The 21,373-nt window shown below is 42.2% G+C and overlaps 1 protein-coding gene across 1 annotated transcript in view; it reads left to right on the forward strand.

Annotated features, from left to right (window-relative positions):
• si:cabz01090165.1 (uncharacterized protein LOC100333421 homolog) overlaps nt 1-21,373 on the forward strand; it is a 686,742-nt gene that overhangs the window by 360,842 nt on the left and 304,527 nt on the right. The gene's annotated exons all lie outside the window — the stretch shown is intronic.

Below are 21,373 nucleotides of genomic sequence, written 5' to 3' on the forward strand. Positions count from 1 at the left end.
CTTCCCTCTTTTCTCCCTTCCTTCCTTCCTGCCTTCTTTCCTTGTTTCCTTCCTTCCTTCTTTCCTTGTTTTCTTCCCTTCCTTCTTCCTCCTTCCATCCTTCTTTCCTCCCTTCCCTTCTTTTCTCCCCTTCCTTCATTCCTTCTTTCTCCCTTCCTTCTTTCCTTGTTTTCTTCCTTCCTTCCTTCCTTCCTTCCATCCTTCTTTTCTCCCTTCCTTCTTTCCTTCCTTCCTTCTTCCCTTACTTCCTTCCTTCCTTCCTTCCTTCCTTCCTTCCTTCCTTCCTTCCTTCCTTCCTTCGTCCTTTTCTCCCTTCCTTCCTTCTTTTCATTTTTCATTCCTTCCTTCTTTTCTTCCTCCCTTCTTTTCATTCTTCATTCCTTCCTTCTTCTCTTCATCCTTCCTTGACCCGAAGACAGCACAAGGGTTAAATTCGTTCGTTAACTTTCTCTTTTTTTTTTATTCAATAGTTAACTTTCTTTATTTTATGTTATTTATTAGTAATATTTGAGTCACTAATAGCCTCGTTGCTATAGACAAGACTTATGATGTAAACTAAAAACAGATCAGACCAATCACAATATTGTCATGAACTTAAAATGCACACATGTAAACTTGGACATTAAGGAAATAAGTGGAAAGTGGACTATATATATGTTGTTGTAAAGTCTATCCAGCGTGACATTGGTGATATATTTGCTTGTGTCATCACAGAAATATGAAACTACCACATTCTAGCTTCAGCCAATCAGAATCCAGCCCCATGTCTATGTCATGTTTGACTTTACTGGTGAAGTTTGTTTCACAAATGAGATTTTAATCAACTAAGTACACCTACAACTTACGTGGTCTTTTGTGTTCTGCTGCAAACTTTCCTGTTCTCTATTCTTTAATTTGTGTTTTTGTATTTTGATTGTTGTACGGTGACCTTGAGTACCATGAAAGGCGACTAACAAATGAAATATATTATTATTATTATTATTAAGGCCCAAGCACTGACAGTGCGAAGGCCCTATTGTATTTGTAGGAATTTTCCTTATCCTTTTTTTCCTTCTTCCAGACGAAAGGAGGGCCTTTTTTTCCCCTAAACGTGCCCCAAAAGTCACCAAATTTTGCACGCAAGCCAGGCCTGGCGAAGAATTTGATATTTCATGGTTTGCATTAATGGGCGTGGCCTAATGGCTCAACAGCGCCCCCTAGAATACTTTTATCTGCCATAACTTTTGAATGGTTTGACATAGAGAGTCGTGGGAGGTAACATCCGACTCGGTGTGGAGTCCTTGACCTTCATTGGCTGGAATTAGCCCCGCCCCTTATTCTGATCGGTTGTCCCAATTTTCTGCTATAACTTTTTGAATGGTTTGACATACATAGTTGTGGGTGGTGTCATCGAACTCGGTTTTGAGTCATTTGACCTTCATTGGTGCAAATTAGCCCCGCCCCTTTTTCTGATTAGTCGATATTTCATAGTTCCTATTTTCTGCCATAACTTTTGAATGGTTTGACATAAAGAGTCGGGAGCGGGCGGGAGTGTAACACACGTTGCAGATGGTAATGGTCTGAAATGCAGCGGGAAATGCAGCGGGAGTGGGATGAAGAAAACAGTCATCCCAGGGCTCTATCACAAACCACTGTGACACACTTTGATGGAACCACGGTCTTAAACACTTCACTCCAGCCGAGACGAGTCACAGGATGAATTTGCGATGAGAGTGGCTTCCTCATGAGGGCTAACCTGATCCTATGATGGGAATTTTAATGACACTTGAACTTAAAAACCACAATTTTGGCCACAGCTCCATGATCCACATATTACAAAGGGCAACATTTAACGCACACGTCCAACAGGATGAAATTACTGATAGATGACATTTTATATCTGCAGGATCTAAAGGTCAACTTCAACGTGCCATCACTGTGTTGTGGAAAAATCATAATTCTCGTCGTTATTCATGAGTCGGGCGCAGAGGGATGGATGGAAACTGGAGCTTCTCGGAAGGGGCACTGAACTGGGGGGGTCATTTGAATGCTTTTACTCAACACCGATACAAGGGTCTCGGGTCAAAATGAGCGCAGCCCGACCACAGAGGGCTCAGAGGGCTCGCCTATCCTTTAGGGCAGTGGTGTCAAACTCATTTTGGCGGGCCGGATTTGACCAATTTTTTTCTCGCGGGCCGCGCGCTCAAAATAACAAAAACGGTGGGAAATTTTTTTTTTCTAATTCTTTTTTTTTTTACTATTGTTATCTAATCAATAATGAATGAGACGTGTCGAGCCACCGTGCCACTAAATTTCACGGAGACCGAGATGGAGATGTTGTGGATGAGGTGGAGGCAAGGAAAACGACATTATTTGGTGGTCACAGTAAAAGTAGAAAAAGTATATAAATAGTATAAAATAAAGCGAGTGAGTGGCAGCACGTCGTTGCTTTGCTAAACACTGTGAGTGCCACGGACAGTTGTTCTGTTGCAGAAATAAAGTGGTGTGATTTGAAGGTGGAGGCCAAGAGGTACGGAGCCCCTAAAGGGACACGGATTCTTTTTATATATATAATGAGTTTTTACGTGAGCGCGTGAAACCTTTAAGGCTGATTTATGGTTCCGCGTTACACCAACGCAGAGCCTACGGCCTAGGGTACACGTCGTTTTAACGCGGAACCATAATTTAGGCTTATGCACACGCGTAAAGGTTTCACATGCGCATAAAACTCATTGTATATATATAAAAAAAAAATCTGAGTCCCTTTAGGGGCTCCGTAGAGTGGCCCGGCACTCATTTGTTCTGTCCTCAGTCACTCTACGGTTATCGCGGTGGGTGACGAGGAGGTTCCCAGCGTGTCCACCGCGGCTGCAGCAGCACCAGAGTCCAGACTGACGCTGTGCTTCAAACACAGAGGGACACGATCAGCACTATTATATTATAAGTCTGATATGTGATGACATTAACAGTATGACATGAATCTGGCTTCATTTCACCACCTCACCGCCTACGTCGCCAGTTCCCCATATCTTCAAAATGTTTGTGCGCGAGGGTCAAGGTTGGCGTAAAGATACACACATTTTTCGGTTCGTTTTTTTTTTTTTTAAATCCCAACCTTTGCGTAGAAGGTGGCTTGCGCATCTTTCAAGCCCTGTTTTGTGCGCAAGCAAGCTTTATAAATGAGACCCCAGCTCTGCAACAAAACAACTATGGAGATCTCAGAGACTCCAGAAACTGAATTCAGAGCTTAACTCGTTATTAAATCTCAAAAGATTGCGGTGAACCATGAACCATGATTTGAGAATATTTAAAAATGAGGGTAAAAACATTTCTGGTCCCAAGATGCTTGGAATAAACAACCAGATAGCCTGCACTTGGACGTGAGGACAAAAGAACACAAGGACGAACGGAAAAGGCTCTGATTTCTATGGGGAGCGTCGGGGTTGGACTCTGAAGCCGTGGGAACAGGTCATGTGATCTGATGAGGTTTACCCAGTTCCAGGGTGTTAATGGAATTCTTTCACTCATAACCCGCCAAACCCAAAGAAGAGAAAAAAAGACAAAGGTGGTGTACAATTTATTCTTTTTTTTTTTTAATAATCGTGACCTGAGTTTGAGTCTTACACTGAGCCTTAGACGAGTCTGTCGAGCACTTCTCCAGATTTCCCCGCAGGGGTCGGATTATTATTCCCACTCCTCCGTGAAACCTGTCCCAACCGGCATTCATTTCCCACCTCGTCTCCATCATGACTGGAATTCAGAGCCGTTTCACAGCAGGATCTGTCCATGTTGCTGCTCCGGAGTAAATTTCATTTCACTTTATTTTGTGCAGAGGGACATTGTACATTGATAAACATTTTAAAATGTAAATACACCCAATTGTAGCCAAAAGGCTAATTTGCATCGGCAGTCCCCCTGCAAGACTGAGTAAAAAGATACAAGCAACATTACACGACACACAATATCAACAACAATTAAAAATCGCACAACACTGCGATTGTTAATACAATAAACAATTAATGATCACAGATTTGATACGTTTTAAGCCGTTCCTTGAGATTTTGCTTAAATGGGACATATTATGGCATTTAATGTATATTTTAAAAAGTCCTTGAATGTCTTAAAAACAATCTAAAGCTTGTTTTTTCTACATAAATCAGAAATTCAGCCTGTGGGCCCTGTATCTAGTTTTACCGCTTCTAAAGCCTTTTTCTGTGCTTCATTTTAGGGGCGGGGAGGCTTTTTTTTTTTTAGTTTAGTTTAGTTTATTTTGTTTTGGTAATTTACATTTTAAGATGTTTGCATATACACACTGTATATGTACAGTATACACACAGGTATAAATATATATATGTACACATTTCCTTTTTTTTTTTTTTTGACCAAAAAGGTATAGGCTGAAGCCTCATGGCTTATTTTGCCTATCCTTTTCAACAAAGGCAGACTTCAGAAACAAAAGATACTAATAAGAAGAAAACGAAACGAACGAATAAAACAAAGAAAATAAACAAAGAAGAGAAGAAAATAAATGTGGTCACTCACGATTTGAGGATAGCTGCAGGAGGAAAGTTGCATAATTTAGACAGTTTAATATGAAGATAATTTATATTAGTGTTCTATATTTATCTATTATTTTAGATTTATAATTTTTTTTAAATTTATAAATTGAGCTACTTTTTTTTAGTTCCTCATCCAGGCGGTTCCATTGTTTCACACCTTCGACACTGATACACCTTGACATTTTTTTTGTTCTTGGCCATTTCTGCTCAAAAATGCCATAGCCCCTTAGGTTGTGCCTGCTTTCCCTCACCTGGAACAACTCCAGGATACAGCGTGGGAGCATCTGGTTGTGTGCCTTGTACTGTACTGGGCTATGATAATTCAATTCAATTCAATTTTATTTATATAGCGTCTAATACAACAGAGTTGTCTCTAGACGCTTTCCAGAGACCCAGAACATGACCCCCGAGCAGTTATTACATAAACAATGGCAGGTAAAAACTCCCCTAGTGGGAGAAAAACCTTAAGCCAAACAGTGGCAAGAAAAACTCCCCTTTAGGAGGGAAGAAACCTTGAGCAGGACCAGGCTCATAAGGGGGGGACCCTCCTGCCGAGGGCCAGACTGGTGGGTCAGGGACGGCAATAGCACAGCAGGCAGGTGGAAGCAGCAGCAGGATGACCAGGGGTGGGGACCGCAGGCCAGCACGCAGCTCCCGATAATGAGGCTCTGTGCTGATTGGCTGCTTGAATGACGTGTAGCAGGGGAGGAGACAAAGCGTCGCTCTGGGGAGAAGAGCAGCGGCTGCGTAGCAAAGCGTGTCCACGGTTCTGCGTTAAATCGACGCGTACCCTACGCCGTAGGCTCTGCGTTGGTGTAACACAGAACCATAAATCAGCCTTTAGTCACCTCGTCTTCAAACAGGAAGACTTAATTTAATTCTAAACAGTTACACCACAGTTATTTACTCCGATTCCTCATTTAATTTATGTTACAAGACAAATGAATCATGTTAACTGTAAAGAAATCACAAAACTGAATTTTCACAAATGGCAACTTTATTGTTAAAATATATAAATAACATTGCTGGCTCAAGGAAGGACCGTGCGTCTTCTGAATGTGTCGTTGAACAGCTCCAGGTGCATTGCTTGGAAAATCTGAAACTATAAAGAGAAGAAAAATGTATTACGGTACTAATAGAGCCGCCGGCGCCCGGAGCCCCGAGTCCGGAACTCCGGGCCCGGGGCTCCCCCGGAGCCCCCGGGTTCGGAGCTCCGGGCCCGGGGCTCCTCGACGGTCCGGTCCGTAAGCAGCTCCGGCAGCAGCTCCGGTGCTCCGGAACCCATGCAAAGATCATACTTTTTAGACAAATATAAATAACGTAAAAAAATAACGTCACTTACTGCTGACTCGTGTGCACTTGCCGGGTCCGTACTGTTGGCACTGATCCTTTTATGAGGGTAAGTGTTGATGCAAAACCTAATTTTTACTGTCCCCTCGCTGTGGAAACAGTCACTGCTTCTAAACAATGGCTGAAGCTCCAGCCGGCGGAGAGAGTTGTGGGCGTGGTTTCAGCAGCAGAGGACGGCCTATGGAAATCTGCTCCCGTCGTTACGTAACGACGGGAGCAGATTCTAATCGGCTCAAAAAAGTCACATGACACTGGGGGATTCTGCCGGGCGGGGGTACAGACCTTGCAGAAATTCATGGGATTTCATCTTTCCTGTGTTGGCAGGGTGAGGGGAGACCACTTTATATATGTTAAAAGAAGAAAAAACATGTTTTTCATAATAGGTCCCTGTGAGAAATCATCCCCTTCTCACCGTCACCGGACTTTTTTTGAATGTGTGTGGCAGAGTGGAGGATTGGGCGTGGTCTGCGGGGGAGCAGCACGCAGGTGTGCCTGGTTCTGCTGAATGGAGGAAGCTTGTTGGGAGGCTATGCCCCATTGTGCCTTCTTTTTTAGAAATACTGATTTTGCCTTCCGCTTGTATGTCTGTGTTTTTTACATGGAATAAAAAGCCTTATTTTTTTTGGCATTCTACGCTCTGCGAGGTCTCATTTACACCTCACCACCCAGGTCCAGTTTTGCCTTGTCCCCTTGTACGTGGGGAGGCCGCTCTGGTTCCTCACAGTCCCCTTTAAAGGAACCCTGCAGGTTTGGAGCACTTCCTGTTGTATTGACTGGTTATGAAGCGTTTTTCTGTTGAAGATGGTTTCTTGTTTTATATCGTTTTGTGCTTTGCATCGTTTCTCTATTTGCAGTGCGTTTGATGATGCTGCATTTGTCTTTGTTTTTTGCAGCACGTTTTTTCATTTGCACCACGTTCCTCTTTTTGTACCTCGTTTTGAGTTTGTGAATTTGAATCGTTTCTGTACTTGAAGCCGTTTTCCTTAACTGAGACGCATTAGGCTGTTGCAGTGCGTTTGGCCGTTGCCGCCCACCGTAGTTTTTCGACACTACCTTGTTCTCTATAGCTGATATAACATGAATTACTCCTATGTGGGATCAATAAAGTTCTTATTTTTGCCATCTCAGAATATTAAATATATTATATTTGGTTCCTAACTGTTTCCCAAGTATATTAGTGCGTGTGTGAATGAATAAATGAGACGTAAAACGTACATTTCTTTGTAGAAAGGCGCTTTATGGAAATAAGTCAATTTACTTGTATTAGTTTACAGCGCAGTCTTGCCACATCAAATATGGCGGCGACGTTGACGTATCGCACCAGCTCCATAGGGGCGGATACGGATAAATGTCTATGGTTGTGACTCCGTTTGTAGCGAGTGACAGATGCAGTCGCACGTTTACACTGTCAGGGGTGGGACTTTGATTGACAGCTCATGAATTGATCAGATTGGATGAAGAATGACAGAAAACACGCTGATTGGCCACGGGCGCAGAGAGCTGCGCCCGGAGGAGAGTCTTTGAGTAACCAATTAGAGACCAGCATGAAGTCACATGGAAGAAAAGTTGAAGAACATGCAATACACACTCATTTGGCCGGTGCCCCTCGCCATTAAAACCTATGTATTTCAATCTGCACAAAAAACAACTCTGAATAAACCCAGTATGGGATGAGAAGGCTTGAAAAATTAAAAGTCAGACACATTTTATGTGTGCACAGATGTTATAATTACTTTTTATTACGTAACTTATGTGTACTATGTCTATATATTTTTTTTTTTCCCCTATAATTTTAATGGAGGCGGCGCCCTAGCGCCCCCTCTGGACAAGCCGCCACTGCTAGCTAGGCAATAGTCAATAGGATAGGATCATTGAATGGAAAAACATTACTGCTGCACTGTCAGTCAATGAGTTCCTTATTTGTCTGAAGTTTGCCTAGCCATATTTAACAGAGTTACACACTTTCTTGATGTGCTTCCTGAAGGAGAGTGTCGGGTCCAGGATGACTCCCAGATATTTAAATTCAGTGACCAACTCGTCAGTGACCAAATAAGACTTCCTCCATGCCCTCCAACTCACCGCTCGTTGCTCAGCCTGACCCATATTCCAGGCCGTCCCCTCACATCAGTATTCTTCCCAGAGCTCCCCTCCCTTCCTCCGGCTGACCCCCGCCCGTCTCCCCGCTCTCCCCCGATGACTTATAATAGATAAGTATGGATTTATCTTAAAGCTTTGCGCCGCCGTTCTTCCTGGAAAGTCATTTGGCTGGCGGTCTCTAAGTCACCGCTAAACTGTCACCCGGCAGCCGCCTCCATCGCCGTGTGGCCATTTATCTCCGCCTGTTTAGCGGTTCCCCTGGAAAGAAACAATCATGCACATGAACGCCGTAGTGAACACAGATTCACACATAATGGAAAGATGTTTTTATTTCTATAATTTCAGTCAAAGAGAAAAAATCCTAATCAAAAGCCTGTTTGAGAACAAACTGCAAAAAGCAGTTACATTTTGATGAAAGAAGGTACAATAAATGTGTAATTTAAATGTGAATCAGTGCTTTTGGTTATTAATCATATCGTTTTTTCTTCTTTCTCATAAATCTATGCTTGCAAACCAAAGCGTCTGAATTTATGGATCAGATTCACATGAATCAATCATCTGATCATAAATATCTGCACTGTTAACGACCGGTTCGTCCAAGCCGAGTGTGTCGGAGCAGAGAAATATCTAAAAACCATGTTTCATCCTTACAGTATCTGCCCAGGGTTTAGTATCACAGCAAATCTGGTTATTGGTAAAACGTAGCCGCTCAGGGAAGTAAACACAAAGCTCAGGGTTTCTGCCTGTCTGATATCCAGTTTATTAGATAATTATTAGAATTATTATTAGAAAGATGTTCTGCAGGGCACCTAAATGGAGCTTGACTCATTTGTGACGTAATCGTCACCTGCAGCCGACCAGAACTTCTCCAAAAAGCCAAGATTTGATCCTGAGGGTGAGACGCTTATCTTGTCCAGGATACAATACCAATATCCATTCGTCATCTCTTTAAGCTATTAGCAGTCTAAGAACATTTCTATTAGTTCCTTTTCATTATTTTCACTCAGCTGTTCGAAACTGTGAATAAAGAAGATAAACTTGGCTGTGCAACTGTGACCACGATAACCCACATATCTCTCATCTTAACTGATTATTGATCCCAGCGATGCATGTTGCAGTAAGTGAAGGTCATGTATTCCCTCCCAGTAGTTTTTGTAGCCTTCACCTCCGCGGTTGTGGTCTCGTAGCTCAGCTCCGTCTGCGTCAGGAATAGTTTGACTTCCCTCGTCTTCGTTGAAGGAGCCTAACGACCAGTACTGGAGTTGAGGGGGGATGAGGGGGACGGCATCCCCCCTGAAATAAAAACGGTCCAAATCATCCCCCCTGTAAAACTGCCATCCCCCCTTTCCATCCCTTATTTCATTTCATCAATGAATGTGGTTTTACTGCTATTTCAACATTTAGAGTCTTCACCAGAACAATAACACCAGAAAAATAACTCATTTGACAATTTTCACCTGTTTCAAGTACATTTTCACTTGAAATAAGTCGAAAAATCTGCCAATAGGACAAGATTTATCTTCTCATTACAAGCAATAAAATCTTGTTCCACATGCAGATTTTTCTACTTATTTTAAGTGAAAATCTACTTGAAACAGGTGAAAATTGGCACAAATGATCTGTCCCCATATGATAAAATCCACCATCCCCCCTGATTTTTTTTTTACAACTTGAGTACTGACTGTTACTATAGTGGAGGAAGGAGAGAGAGCTCAATCCTGCCACCCGAGAGAACAAAAGCCGACAAGGAAGAACCCCGAGCCCGGGCCACCAGCCGCCCCACGGAGGACCAGAAGAGGGCGGGAGGAAACCCGAGGGAACTTTAGGCCGGTTACGCCATCAGTCGGCAGATTAACGCGGCCTCAGCGACGCACATGTCGAATCCATCCCGGATCAGAACTAAGCTGCACTCCCTGTAGAACCTCCGTTTTTAAAGATGAAGATCTGCCGATACAGAACGTACTGCTCTAAATCGTCCCAGCGATCCCAACGCAGGCCTTTAGGTACGAGGTGCCGTGAGGGACATAATTAGGGCCCGAGCACTAACAGTGCGAGGGCCCTATTGTATCTGTAGGAATTATTATTCTTCTAAATAAATGATGGCCTTTTTGCCCCCTTAAACGTGCCCCAAAAGTCACCAAATTTTGCACCAAGCCAGGCCTGGCGAAAAATGTGATATTTCATGGTTTGCATTAATGGGCGTGGCCTAACGGCTCAACAGCGCCCCCTAGAAAACTTTGTACCTCAAGCCCCACAATACGGTTTGACATACATGCACGAAAGCATGCACGGTACACACCTGTATCATGTCACAACTTAAAGAAAAGTCTCTTGGCGCCATGGCCGAAACCGAACAGGAAGTCGGCCATTTGGAATTAATCGTGTAATTTTGCCGCAATTTATGCCATTTCTTCGGCCGTTTCTTCGCCCGAACCGTAACGTGCACCCAGGTGTGTTATACATCAAAATGTGCGTCTCGATCCTGCGACGGTGCGCATTACTTTTCTCAGTCAAAAGCGTTACCGTGGCGACGATAGACGCCAAAAAGCGCGCCCCCACATATTACATAGTTCCTACTTTCTGGCATATATTTTGAATGGTTTGATATAAAGACTTGTGGGTGGTGTCATCGGACTCGGTTTTGAGTCCTTGAACAAAATTGGTGCAAATTAGCCCCGCCCTTTCTTCTGATTGGTCGATATTTTCTGCCATAACTTTTGAATGGTTTGACATAGAGAGTCGAGGATGGTGTCATTCCTGATATGGTAATGATGATAAGTTGAGTTTTATATGAACAGCAAAGGCACTTTTTATAATATTATTGACCTAGGAATGTGGGGGGAACCCGGGGGGGGGGGATTAGCGTTCATAAACACATATGAAATCCGACTCTTTTACACACTATACTGAAAACTTCTCACACTCAATGTATCCACTCACAGATACTACTGAAACGCTCTTACACAAACTAGTGAATCTGCTCATATACTGTATACAGTTGAACATTTTTCCTTCACACACACACACTGGTGAAACTCCTTTCACAAACACAACTGAAAATTTCAGTTGAAACAGAAGTGATTTCAGTTGAAACAGAAGTGATTTCACTTGAAACGGAAGTGATTTCACTTGAAACGGAAGTGGGTTGGTTAGCGCAATTTCTTTAAACTTTTTTTTACCGGCAGTTATTTTGATTCCAGTTGTATGTATAAGAGCATTTCACCTGCGTGTATGAAAGATTTCACAAGTGAGTGTGAGAAGTTTTCAGTATAGTGTGTAAAAGAGTCGGATTTCATATGTGTTTATGAACGCTAATTCAGAATTATGTCCCTTAAACCGGGCATACACGATTGTCGGCTCGTTTTATGCCGATTTTCCAGTCGTGCGACTATTTTTTGGATCGGGCCGGATTTCAACCCAATCGTTGGTCGTGCCTCGTGCAGTGTACGTGGGGTAACGACGAGAGATTAACACCTCAGGGCGAGCTCCCGATCAACGTGTTTGAAATCCTGGTCGCTCCTCGTGAAGGAATCGCACAGTTGAAGCAGCTGCGACCCGATTGGACTCATCCTTTCGCAGAGAGCATGCACAATCTCTGATGTCACGTCAAAAACTATTATTTGTAGTTTAAAGTGTTGCAAATTCACATTACAAATCATGTTTTAATAGCAGAAAAAGAAGACCGCATTTCCCACGTCTGCCCAGCCAATTCCTTGTCCAATCACGACGTTGTCTAATCTTTTTTCATTTATCGCCACACAGAATGGCACAAATTGCTAAAGGCTGATTTATGGTTCCGCGTTACACCAACGTACGGCGTAGGGTACGCGGCGACCCGCACTGTACGGTTACGCCGTCCATTTAACGCGGAACCATAATTCAGGCTTAAGGCAGCGCGTTTGTTTTTGCTGAGCATCTTCGGTGTCTCCCACTTCCGGGGTTCCTCCTCTTCTTTTTGACGTTGTAGTTCCAGTAACAGAAATCCGACGTGAGGATTATGATCGTATAGTGTGAGCAGACGGAGCATCAGAGCATCGGGTTGTACAGTGTGAGACCAGAAATCGTGGGCTGCGAACTTTTGAACTCGGCGATCTAGTGGTGCAGTGTGAGATGGGGCAGTCTCAAACGATTTAAAATATCGCACAGTGTATGCCCAGCTTTACGGCACCTCATATTTAGCATCATGCACATTCAGCTAACTGAGCGGGACAGACGCCGGAGAATGACCTTGTGTGTGTCACATTTTCTCTCCTCATTACTTCTTTGTGCTCACATTTCTTCTTGTCGTGTCCCTAAGTGGAATAAATCAGCAGCTATGAGCCGCCTCCCATGTTCTGTCCACTGCAGACGCCGACCGTTAGAGAAAAACAGTAAACAGCTTTTTGATGTTCAGTAAGTGAAACATCCTGGGAGCCTGATCTGCTCGGGAGGAATCCCTGCGGATTAAAAAAGCCCAGGAGCTGCCTCACACGCCAGACAGCAAACACCATTTGAAAGAAAGGCTTTTCATTAGAAAATGTTTCCGCTAGAATCTTTTTGTAGTCATGGATCTAATGTTTTATTGATAAAGAAGTGATTACCTGTCTCCGAGTTGTCAGGTCGCGCCGATCCGTGGTTCATTAGTCGATTTAAACTGTACATTAATGGTTGTTTTTTTCCAATTACACCTGAAAGGAAATTGAGGAAACCCACTTCTTTGTCTGCATGCTGTCAAGTCGTTTGCTGTAATCAGAATTTAAAACAAGAACAGAAAAACAGTTAATCATTGTCAGTTAGAGGCATTTTGAAGGTTAGAGGAAAAGTGCTGCTGAGATAAGATAACAGAAGATCTTTTATTCATCCCACAGAGTGGATATACAGTATATAGACATAGTTTCTGGTCTACTGGTGTACTATTTTCACATTTAATTCATTACAACTTAATTACATCAGAGTTGGATCAAAACCAGTAAAAGCTCATTTAAAATGAGGTAAAATGATATTGTTAATTTTATTTTATTTTATTTAATTACCAGGTTTTCAATATTATATCTCATCAATCTGACATATTTGAGTAATATATCAGGGAAGCAAAAGGGTGAGAAGACATTATATGGATGGATCAATGATCAACTTGTGTATAAAATGCATAAATAACATATATGACCCAAATAAACACATGTACATATTTACACACAGTTTACTTGATGCTCATTGATACATTTACACTTTTTTATTTATTTAAGAACCTTTCTAAAGCTGCACAAACTTTAATTAGAGAGAGAAAGGGGCTATAATTTAAGGGGAGAACTAAATTTTAGAAAACAAAGTACAAACAACAATGTGCAGCTTGTGCATATTGAACTGTGGAGTGACTGTGGCACAGTTTGGAGCAGGAAATGAAACAAAGTAATAACATAAATCTGTTTAAAAAGAAATACAAAAAATGATTTATAAACAGGTATATGGAAGAGGAAATGGGTTAACGAGTGTGAGAAACAAATAAAATAGGGAAAAATGGTATATTATACTTGCTTAAGATATGTTTAGATATTTATGTAGTATATATTATCTGTTGAGAGGGATAGTTAAAATTATGTAATATATGTTATATATTTATTGGGTATGTAGCACATATATATTTATAGGGATATTTATGTAGTTTATATAGTGTATATTTATATAGATGTATATAATAGTTGTAATTTATAGATATTGATATAATATTTATATTGTCTATATACTTATATGGATAATTATGTAATAATAGGCATATTAATGTAGTATTTATATAGATTATATTTATATGGATATTGTGTAGATATAATAATAGCAATAATGTAAATCCATAGCGTTATAAAGGGGTAGGAACTAGGAAAAAGTGTACACTTCTTCCTATTCCTTTTTTTCGAACATATGTGAATATTAAGATGTAAATGTTTATCTTTTTATTATTATTTTTACTTCCATTTTATATACATGTTCGAAATAAAAAATTCATTCATTAAAAAAAATGTCCCATTATTTCACTTCCAGAACTGAAACGTCTTCATTTCACTTCAGTTCTTGTTTTTAAAAAACATTTTTAAAAAGAAACTCTCAAATGAAAATAACTGCTCTTAATTTGACCAATTACTGAAAATACAAACTGGAAGGCTCCTCGTACGCCGGCTCCTTTGCTCCAACGGTCTCTTTGTTCTTTGTAAACATCCATGAGATGTGACGTCTATTACATCAAGTTTATTTATACTATTTATACTTGCAGCGAGATGATGACAGAAAACTGCAGCTTTTGCTTCGATTGGCAGCAGCAGTTTTGGATTTCTGCTGAAGTGGAGAGTGGAGTTCTTTCGTTTTTCACAGCATGAATGTTAGTTAGTTAGTTAGTTAGTTAGTTAGTTAGTTAGTTAGTTAGTTAGTTAGTTAGTTAGTTAGTTAGTTAGTTAGTTAGTTAGTTAGTTAGTTAGTTAGTTGGTTGGTTGGTTGGTTGGTTGGTTGGTTGGTTGGTTGGTTGGTTGGTTGGTTGGTTGGTTGGTTGGTTGGTTGGTTGGTTAGTTAGTTAGTTAGTTAGTTAGTTAGAATTTCTTTTTGCATCTGTGGCAGTCAGAATACATGGTCAAAAACAAAAAAACAGAATAATATACAAGACAGTTCGACGTAGAAGGATTAAGTGCAGTATAGTACAACACTATTCAATAACTTAACTTAACACAATGATCCTAAAGTGCTTCACACCAAACCTAGTGGATTATGAAATTGATAATGCATCTTTAATTTATTTAGCAGAGCTGTACTAGAGGGTATAAAAGATCTTTGGGCCGGGAGACAAACTGACTTGTTGTCGGCCTACAATCTTGCTAGACATGTTGACAATCTTACTGAGTTTGTTCTTATTATCTATCGACAGTGAAAAGAACCAAGCCATTAAACAAAAATTGAGAATACTCTCTATGAATGAACGGTAAAAAAGAATCAAATGATAAAAAACCTCCCCCACTATAGATACACTTCAGGTGGAGCTTTGATAGGATTATTACACACACACACACACACACACACACACACACACACACACACACACACACACACACATAATCATATACATACACACACACACACACACACATAGCCACACAGACATAAACATACACGCACACACACACATAGACATACACACTGGCTTGTTCACCTGCATGTTTGCTCTGTAGTTTTTGGGGTTAGTTAGCGGTAGCTTAGCTCAGACTGTGATTGGATCTCGAGATTTGGATCGATTGCTGCTCGTGTTTTGGTCGGCTCCGTGTCGGTTTTGTGTTTCGTTTATGGTTTTTGTTGCAGATTTCCAGTGCTTGAAAATATGGTCCAAAAGTGAAAAGTGAAAAGTGGTCCAACTAGAATATGGTGTAAAAGTTAATTTATTTCAATAATTCAACATAAAAGTTGAAACTAATACATGTATATTACATAGTCTCATTACAGGCAAAGCAAGATATGTTAAGCCTTTATTTGTTATAATTTTGATGATTGAATTGTTTATTGATTTCATAAAATATTCTAATTTTTGGAGATTTTTTATTTGGGGTTTTCATAAACTGTGAGCCATAATCACCAAAATTATAACAAATAAAGGCTTGAAATATCTCACTTTTCAGGCAGTGGGAAATAATATATTTGTTTCACCTTATGTTGAATTTACTACGAATTAAGTTTTGCAATATATTCAAATGTTCCGACCTTCACCTGTATATTATGACGTCAGTAAATAAGAGCATAATATATGTCCGTATTGGTTCAATACGGAACGCAACTTTTAATTTCCAATTAAGGAACAATTCCGTATTTCAAGGGACGGGTGGCAAGCCTAGGTGGGAGGCCCCCGATGGCTCCCTGGTGGCAGATTAATCCCGGTCATTACGTAAGAGCCTTAGCGCTCCTCGATGGCGTGAAGCCTGTGGTGTTTCCCCTCGTGATTAAACCCCCCGCCGGTCGGACCTCGAGGGTCCAGATCATCTCCAGAACCGAGTCAGACGGTGGCTTATCGCCTCTCCCGTAGCCATCCCGCCGTACCGCCCGTGCTAATCTCTTAGCCTGCAGCATTAGCGCATGCTAAGGCTAATCCCTTTCTGTGTAGCGGCGGGCTGTGCTAACGCTAATCCGCGTGTTGTGTGCTTGTGCTGATTCTCATCCAGCTGTCAGTCAGAAGTGCTTTCGCGCCGAGCTCCGGCTCTCCTCCAACACTTCACTTGTGCATCGTTCAGCTCTCTCCGTTCTCTCCGTTCTCTCCCCGTCCGTCCCCGGCATCTCCACCCCCGCCTCTTCAAACTCCCATCACATCCTGTATCCTAAAAACTGCAGTCGAGAGCATCTGCTCCCATTTTTTATGGGTTTCTGAAGACATTTCACTTTTCACCCTTTTTTTTTTTCTTAATACTTAGAGTTTTTGTAAAAGTCATCGTAGCTCTTAGATGGAGGGTGTCAGATGTTGTATTTAAAGGGGACCTATTATGGCATTTAATGTATATTTTAAACAGGCTTTGAATGTCTTAAAAACGATCTAAAGCTTGTTTTTTCTACATAAATGAGAAATTCAGCCTGTGGGCCATGTCTCTAGTTTTACCGCTTCTAAACTCATTTTCTGTGCTGGATCCTGAGGGGCGGGGCTATGATAATGAGGCTCTGTGCTGATTGGCTGCTTGAATGACGTGTAGCAGGGGAGGGAACAAAGCCTCTCCGGCCAGAAGAGCCGGCTGCGTACACAAAGCGTGTCCCATGCGAGGGAGCTTCAGCGACAAAATCAATTCCATTGCTTAATTTTTTTTCGTATTGGACTGTCCTAACTGGCCACGAGTTTAACAGTTTCAGTGTGGACAGAGAGCGTCCGATGTCACGCAGCTCGATGTGATAGTCGGACGATCTCATTCAGTTACACGGTGTAAACGGATCTTAAGCATGATTTACGGTTCTGCGTTAAATCGACGCGTACCCTACGCCGTGGGCTCTGCGTTGGTGTAACGCGGAACCATAAATCAGCCTTTAGTTACCTGACCGGGTCACCTCGTCTTCACACTAATTCACACAGGAAGATTTAATTGAATTATAAACAGGTACACCACAGTTATTTACTCCGATTCCTCATCATTTCATGTCTTATGTTACAAGACAAATGAATCATGTTAACTGAAAAGAAATCACAACACTGAATTTTCACAATTGGCAAGTTTATTGTTAAAAAAATAAAAGAACATAAGTTGTATATAAATAACATTTATGCACTATTGCTGGCTCAAGGAAGGACCGTGCGTCTTCTGAAGGTGTCGTTGAACAGCTCCAGGTGCTTGGAAGATCTGAAACCATAAACAGAGGAAAAATGTATTACTAATAGAGCTCCGGTGTTACCTAACGAGTGAGTGGCTCCGTTAGGGAACACTGGAGCCACCGAGTGGCCCTGATGCTCTGGAGCTGAGCTAAATACTTAGCCCATGCAAAGATCATACTTGTAACAAATATAAATAACATAAAAAATGAACGTTCTTACCGCTGACTCGTGTGCAGTTGTCGGGTCCGTTCTGTTGGTACTGATCCTTTTATGAGAGAAAGTGTCGATGCAAAAACTGTCCATCGCTGTGGAAACAGTCACCGCTTCTGAACAATGGAGGAAGCTGCAGCTGAGCCGGCGGAGTTGGATGTGGGCGTGGTTTTAGCAGCGGAGGCCGACCTATGGAAATCTGCTCCCGTCGTGACTTACGATGGGAGCACAATCTGAACGGCTCATAGAAGTCACATGACACTGGAAGATTCAGCCGGGCGGGGTGAACAGACCCTGCACAATTTGGTGGCATTTCATCTTTTCTGTGTTGGCAGGCTGAGGGGAGACCACTTTATATATGTTAAAGCAAGAAAAAACTTGTTTTTCATAATAGGTCCCCTTTAATGCATCATAGCCCCATCTGGCTCAAAGGAACATGGAAATACGGCAAACCTGAGGTTGTATTTGTCACACCAGTCGGACCTCCCCTGAGTGGAGCCCGGCCAACATTACCAGACTTGTCATGTCCTGCGGTGACCTGGGAGACGCGTCGTCCAGCACCACGGTGCCGCTCACTGATGTCTTCTTCATCGTTTTTGGACGGCGATGGATCTCGGTGGCACACCTTCCCCAGAAGTGAGATCCCAAACCTCCGGGGTTCCAACAGCTTGCCGGTTCGGCCCATCCTGTCAGCATTTGTTGATTTTTTTTTGACGAGACCCTAGAGCAGGGGTCGCCAACTATATTTGTCAGAGGGCCAGAATTTTACAGGACAGTCACCTTGGGGGTCGGACCCTCAAATAAAAATTAAATAAAAATACAATTTTTGCATAACATTTTTCTTTGGTGTTTATTGTTTATATTTTTTTTCTATTTCATTACAACACTGAAGGCATTTTTAGCCTTAATGAGTCAGTCTCCTATCACCTATACCACAGTCATCCACCAGGAGTGATAGAGATATTTTGCCTCAAGCACTTGAAAAACAAACACCACAGAAGTGATAGGAAAAGGCCTCTTAACCCTTGTGCTGTCTTCAGGTCAAGGAAGGAGGAAGGGAAGAAGGGAGGAAGAAAGGAAATAAGGAAGGAAGAAAGAAAAGAAGGAAGGAAGAAAGAAAAGAAGGAAGGAAGAAAGAAAAGAAGGAAGGAAGAAAGAAAAGAAGGAAGAAGGGAGAAAGGAAGGAAAGAAGGGAGGAAAGAAGGGAGAAAATAAATAAAGGAAGGGAGAAAAGAAGGAAGGAAGGAAAAGAAGAAGGAAGGAAGGAAAGAAGGAAGGACGGGAGAAAAGAAGGAAGGAAGGAAAGAAGGAAGGAAGGGAAAAAAGAAGGAAGGAAGGAAAGAAGGAAGGAAGGGAGAAAAGAAGGAAAGAAGGGAAAAAAGAAGGAAGGAAGGAAGGAAGGAAGGAAGGAAGGAAGGAAGGAAGGGAAAAAAGGAAGGAAGGAAGGGAAAAAAGGAAGGAAGGAAATAAGGAAGGAAGGAAGGAAGGGAAAAAAGAAGGAAGGAAGGAAAGAAGGAAGCAAGGGAAAAAGAAGGAAAGAAGGGAAAAAGAAGGAAGGAAGGGAAAAGGAAGGAAGGAAGGAAGGAAGGAAGGAAGGGAAAAAAGAAGGAAGGAAGGAAAGAAGGAAGCAAGGAAAGAAGGAAGCAAGGGAAAAAGAAGGAAAGAAGGGAAAAAGAAGGAAGGAAGGGAAAAGGAAGGAAGGAAGGAAGGAAGGAAGGAAGGAAGGAAGGAAGGAAGGAAGGGAAAAAAGGAAGGAAGGAAATAAGGAAGGAAGGAAGGGAAAAAAGAAGGAAGGAAGGAAAGAAGGAAGCAAGGGAAAAAGAAGGAAAGAAGGGAAAAAGAAGGAAGGAAGGGAAAAGGAAGGAAGGAAGGAAGGAAGGAAGGAAGGAAGGAAGGAAGGAAGGAAGGGAAAAAAGAAGGAAGGAAGGAAAGAAGGAAGGAAGGAAAGAAGGAAGCAAGGAAAGAAGGAAGCAAGGGAAAAAGAAGGAAAGAAGGGAAAAAGAAGGAAGGAAGGGAAAAGGAAGGAAGGAAGGAAGGAAGGAAGGAAGGAAGGAAGGAAGGGAAAAGGAAGGAAGGAAGGAAGGAAGGAAGGAAGGAAGGAAGGAAGGAAGGAAGGAAGGAAGGAAGGAAGGAAGGAAGGAAGGAAGGAAGGAAGGAAGGAAGGAAGGAAGGAAGGAAGGGAAAAAACATGACACACTGTTTGTGTCATGTTGTGTCATGGTGGGGATTACTGATAGTTAAGAGTCTCGGTTGTTGCTGTTTTCAGCATCTTTAATAGCGTGGACCACAAAAATCCGGGCCCGATTGGACAGTTCGGCGGGCCGAATCCGGCCCGCGGGCCGCCAGTTGATGATCACTGCCGTAGAACATGAAGGCTGATCCCAGACGGAGAACGTAACGTCCACATCTTCTGCCGAGTCCAGCGCAGGTGTGACTCACAAAGTCTGAAGCTGGAGTCGGTCCGTTTACGTCCGTTTCTCGTACCTGAAACAGCTGGAGGGTTTTCCTCCCCAGTGGTCCGACTCGCCAAGGCTTCTCTTTCTTCCTCCCACTCCGCTAGTCTCTCCGCTCCAGGTCACTCTTTGCTTATTTTGTTTTTCTGTCATTTGCATATTCGTCAAAAATGTTGGCGTGGATCGCTGTTTCCCGCCTGATGCACATCCTCACGGGGATCCGTCAGAGGTCATTCTGGGACGTAATCTTCTCATTTATTCTCCTGCCGTACCTGTTTTCCTTCAACCTTCCACAACCTCTCTCAGCAGCGTTTCCCAGCATGCCTTGGGAGAACCGTCTGTAGGTTTCAGAGCGTGGGTGGGGTGAAGGTGGAGGAAAATATTAGCTTTTTCTTCTGTCTGGGAAAAGTGAGAGTTGTGTGTTTTTGCTTCAGGTTTCATTTGCAGACAAATCAGAAAATCAAACTCATTTTCTTTTGATCAAACAGACATTTAATTGGAGAAATGTTCAAATACTGATTTAATTTAATTTTACCTGCAGCTGCAGATGTTCACTGTCTTAATAAACCGGATTAGCTTATTTGAAGTATTCATCAATGTAGCATTTCTCCACCTCCAGTATCCATGACGACGTAGTAGTATTACTATTATTATTGTTTTTACGTAGCTTCTTCTAAACCATATAAAGGTCAAACATGGGTTTTTCTATCCACCATCAACAAAATATTTTCTTATGTTTTTAATCTTTGTTTAAATCATTTGGTCATAAGTGATTTCAGCAGGTTCTTAGGTTTTCTCTTGAATTTTCACTGTTTATACACCAAATTTACCGGACCTGTTTTCCTTTTTAACTCGCATGAAAATAGAAATGCACATTAGAAAACAAGACATATGACCCTAGAGTGCTGATACATCAGATGAAATAAGGAATTTCTGAGTTTTTAAACCTACATCTTCAAAAGTTGACAGTGGTCCTCCAGGACAGTGGTTTCCCAGGACAGCGGTCCTCTAGCGGTCCTCCAGGATAGTGGTCTTTTAGGACAGCGGTCCTCCAGGACAGCGGTCCTCCAGGACAGCGGTCCTCCAGGACAGCGATCCTCCAGGACAGCGGTCCTCTAGCGGTCCTCCAGGACAGCGGTCCTCCAGGACAGCGGTCCTCTAGCGGTCCTCCAGGACAGGGGTCCTTCAATGCTTTCGTTTCATTCGTATTTCATGTTGTGTGTTTTTCTTTTTTTAAGAAACCCGGTCGACGGCTTGAAAATCAGAAAAATTGCCAAACGAGCAGCTGCTTTCACATATTCTGTATGTCTAGCTGAGGGACTTTAATGAAATTTAAACAGGCAGAGCCACCCTGGGGGGAGGGCAAGAAAAGGCAGGAGAGAAAGGAGAAATGGATGGAGAGAAGTGGAAGGGAGGGGAGGCGGATGACATGA

Source organism: Cololabis saira, chromosome 4 (genome assembly GCF_033807715.1).
Source record: "Cololabis saira isolate AMF1-May2022 chromosome 4, fColSai1.1, whole genome shotgun sequence".
NCBI classification, from domain to species: domain Eukaryota; kingdom Metazoa; phylum Chordata; class Actinopteri; order Beloniformes; family Belonidae; genus Cololabis; species Cololabis saira.